Genomic DNA, 4,430 nt, shown 5'->3' on the forward strand with positions numbered 1-4,430 from the left:
TGCTGTTTGTGCTCTTAATGTCAAACTCGAGTGTGGCTGAACCTGGCTGAGGGGGTGAGAACATCTTGCATGTGGATCAGGAAAGTGAAGTGAGGACAAGTGTCCTTAGGATGTGCTCTAAACCACTCAGGGTGTAATAAAGTACAGCTTCAATTTTGTAAATTACTGTGCCCCATGTAGCAGGCAGTAACTGGGGCTGAAGCAGGGTTGTGTTCTTCAAACCTTCCAGAGCCATGACAGCAACAGTGCAAGCTGAAGACACTTCAGCCTGAATTGTCGCAGGCCCTGGTGTGTGTGCTTTTCCTGCAGCGCCAGTGAAGTACAAGGCTTGTGTAACCCCTGAATCCTTTACCTCTGCTGAGGATGAGGGAGTACCAAGATGTCAGAGCAGTGCAGTGTCCCCTCCCATCCTGCTTCCACAAGAGAGCAAGGAATTTGTTGGGATGGGTGGGGAGGGGGTCAGGGCTGCAGCTGAGGTGGGGCCTGTGCCGCTCCCGTGCTGCTCAGCCAAACTGGCCAGTGTAGCTAGGTGTGGCTTTGGTTTATTCCCCTTTCAGCAAATCCTAAAACACATCAGAATGTCTATCCAAGAACTTCCAACAAGAAAAAGCTTGGAGAAAAGGTTAGATAGGGTCTTGCCTGTTTCTTTCCCCTGTGGAAGTTGATGGTTGCTGCTTTGAGTGGACTGTGTTAAATACACTTTGGAGCCGGCTGCAGAAAGGCAGCAAAGCTGCTGAGGTTAACACACGAATCCCCCCTGCTGCAGAGGTACCAGCATGCTGTGAAAGCCTTGCTCCACACACTGCCCTTCCCCTCACCCATTCATTTGCTATGATTTTCTCTGCAGTTTCTGGAAGTGAGCTAGCTGCTAAAATCTACTGACAGGAAGACTCTGCCTTCTTAAAGGCTCAGCCTGAACTGGCTTCTGATTTTCATATTTGCCATCACACAATGCTGTCAGAGAGCCATGGAGGCAGCACTTTGCTGCCCAACACCACCTCACCTACTCCATGAGATTGTGCACCCATCCAGCAGTGGGAACAGGCATTTCCTGAATTGGAAAGTAGTGTGACACAGCCCCAGGACAGTGTCCATCCCTGTGCTGGCCCTGCTGAGGCACCTCCAGTGCTGGGGACAGCTCTGGGCCCTCAGGACAAGAGAGACCCTGAGGGGCTGGAGCGTGTCCAGGGCAGGGAACGGAGCTGGGAAGGGGCTGGAGCCCCAGGAGAGGCTGAGGGAGCTGGGAAGGGGCTGAGCCTGGAGCAAAGGAGGCTCAGGGGGGCCCTTGTGGCTCTGCACAGCTCCTGACAGGAGGGGACAGCCGGGGGGGTCGGGCTGTGCTCCAGGGAACAGGGACAGGAGGAGGATGCAGTCCTAGGCTGTGCCAGGGGAGGTTTAGGTTGGACATCAAGAAATTCTTCACAGAGGGTGATTGGGCATGGGAAGGGGCTGCCCAGGGAGGAGGTGTCACCATCCCCAGGGGTGTTCAAGGAAAGAGGATGTGACAGTCAGTGCCATGCTCTGGGTGGCATGGTGGTGGTGGGGTCATAGGTTGGGCTCAATGACCTCAGAGGGCTTTTCCAATCTAATTATTTCTGTGATTCTGAACTGCCAGCCTTTTGCTATCCATCCCCCAGAGCACAGAGGATTCCTGTTAGGAAATCAAAGAGCACATATTTTGTCTGAGAGGACAAAACCTGACCATTCAGCAAGAATTCCTGTGAGCAACAGTGACAGGAGGCGCTTGCTAGGTTAAAAATAATTGTGGTCTAGGCAAACTGTAAAGAACACCATTAGGCCTGGGTGGCTTTTTATTAAAGTGGGTTTTTGACACAGGCGAGAGTGTGTCAAACGAGCAACAAAACAGACAATATACAGGCAACAACAACCACATAAGTCAAATTTGGATATCATTTTTGGCTTTTTTAATGAGGTGGTCATGTCATTGCCACACTTTGTTAACACTGTGTATTCAATGTGACAATCTAAAAAATTTCCATTTCCTTCCTGGTTTTAAGAGGAAACTGTCGGGGCAAAACTGGGCATCACACACCATGAAAAAGAACTGATTACAACTTACCTAGGAAGTTATCCACAGGTGGAACACACTCCTTGAAGCCTTTGCCTTTACCTGTTTTCCGCCACAACTTGCCAGGGATCTCCAGGCAGAATCTGCCAATGATCAAAGATGCACTGGAAAAACCTGGCTGCCAGCGTTGGATCTCAAATTGGCAGTAAAATCTAGTGGGAAGGAAAAAAAAATAAATTAAAAAGGGATGAGCCATCTACATGAAAAAATAGGACTGGCTTATTGTGAGTTTTTGTATAGACACAACCCTAGAACACCCTGATGGTAGCGAGGAAACGGCTGCTTTCCAATTAATTCTTTGAAGCAGGTAAAAGTGAGGCCAACTCCCATTTGCAGAAAGATCTCACTGTCCAAGTTAATTGGCAATTAAAAGGCAAAAATTCAATTCAGATAGACAGAATGGGGATATGGAGAAAAAGGTGTTTCACTTGTCACAGGAACTGACCTGGTCAGCTTGAGCTCCTTGGGCTCCTACAAGCACCCAGAAGTGTTAATTCAGTGTTCAGAAGCGGCCAAGGTGAGAAATGGAGTGCTTGCACCTGTCAGCAAAGGAACAGGACACAAAACAATATGTTCAGTGACAGCCTGTCCTTTATCATGGACGTGTGCAGTGTGGGTCTATTATTGTCACAGCAATTACTGCAGAGAAGGTTCCAGAAGGGGAACAGGAACAAAGCCCTCAACACACTCAGCCAGGCTTGGGCCCTCCAGCGTGGGAAAGGCAGCAGGTACAGAGGGCTAAAAATTAAACCTGGGAAAAAACCTCCTAAATGCTCAAAACCAGCCATGCAAGTATGTAGATTATTATTTCAAGAAGTTAGATTGCCAGTTTAGACTTTATAAGTTGGCCATCTCTCATTTCACCACTGATTACTTAAGCAGGCACCACACTGATGCTTTGAAAGGAGCCACCTCCAAAATAAAACATGGCATTTCTTGCAGTTTTTCCATGTGAGGAGTTCCAAATGTGCCCCATGAAATCTCCCCATGCCACAGGACACTCCAGGAGTGCATTTTTAAAAAGGGAGGCGTGAAATGGGACTCACAAACAAAGCACAGTACCACAGGAAGGGCTCTGTACCACACTGAAAATTGTTTCAGTGGAAGCATAAGAAAGATCACATTATTTTAAAGGTAGCCTAAGGATTGGCAAGGGGGTGTCCTGTCATGGAAGCTCCTTTGGCTGGCACAATGTCCTCCTTTTAAAGCTTCAAATTTGGACTAAATTTTCTATCCTGCTGCTGCTGGTGACCCAACTCTTCCTCCCAGGCTTGCTGCAAAGGAAAATCTTTGCTTAAAATGATGGAAGCCCAACCTGAAAAGAAAAAGTCTGAGTGTGCAGGAGCTGCCACATCTTTCTGGCACCCTCTGCTGGCACCAAAGCCTGGAGGAGCTGGGTGCCAGGAAAAAAGGAGTAAATTATCTGAACTGGAGATGCTCTGAACTGAGGATGTACAGGACAACAGGCTGACAAGCAGTCTGATAAATACTGTACCAAAATAACCATCAGCTTGGCTTAGAAATATCTCTACAGCTGCAAAACTCCACTTCTTTGCCAGGATAGGCCTCACGAGTCATAGAGGTGGAAAAAATTCTCCATTTTGCTCTTTCGTCCTTGCACTCACATCCTTCAGCCCTGATGGCCAAGACATTTTTTAAGCAGCTGGGCTGGTATATTGCCTGCCCACCACCCAGCATTGTGGTCTGGAATTAATTTTTAAAGCAGGTTTTAAATCTTCTGATTGCTTTTAAGATACTTAAGACAAATTGGTATGTAAAAAGCTAGGCTCGGTGATAAACAAATACTTTTAGGAGGGAATGTGTTTTCCAGGCTTTTTGTGGAAAAAATTAATTTACTAAGAAAATCCAGTTATTCAAAGGGCAGGAGTTGATGTTTAAACAGTTCAAAAAGAGTTTATTTTAAAAACCCCAATTCTTTCGGCTCTTTCTGGTTATTTAGGCTACCTATTGCTTGTTATCTTAAAGGTTAAGTGATAGAAAGAAAGGAGAGAAGTTACCTCCAAATAGTAACTTCCCCAGAGGAAAGGTAATTTATAAAGAACAATTTACCTACCCACCTACATTTTGCTATTTCCATTTCACCTTTTCATAACTTTAGAATAAAAACCCTCCAGAATCACAGAATGAGGATGGTTTGGGTGGGAAAGGACCTTCAAGTCCATTCAGCGCTATCTCCCCTGCCATAGGCAGGGACACCTCCCACTGTCCCAGGCTGCTCCAAGCCCCATCCAGCCTGGCCTTGGACACTGCCAGGGATCCAGGGGCAGCCACAGCTGCTCTGGGCACCCTGGGCCAGGGCCTGCCCACCCTCCCAGCCAGC

Source organism: Molothrus aeneus, chromosome Z, assembly GCF_037042795.1.
Source record: "Molothrus aeneus isolate 106 chromosome Z, BPBGC_Maene_1.0, whole genome shotgun sequence".
NCBI lineage: Eukaryota > Metazoa > Chordata > Aves > Passeriformes > Icteridae > Molothrus > Molothrus aeneus.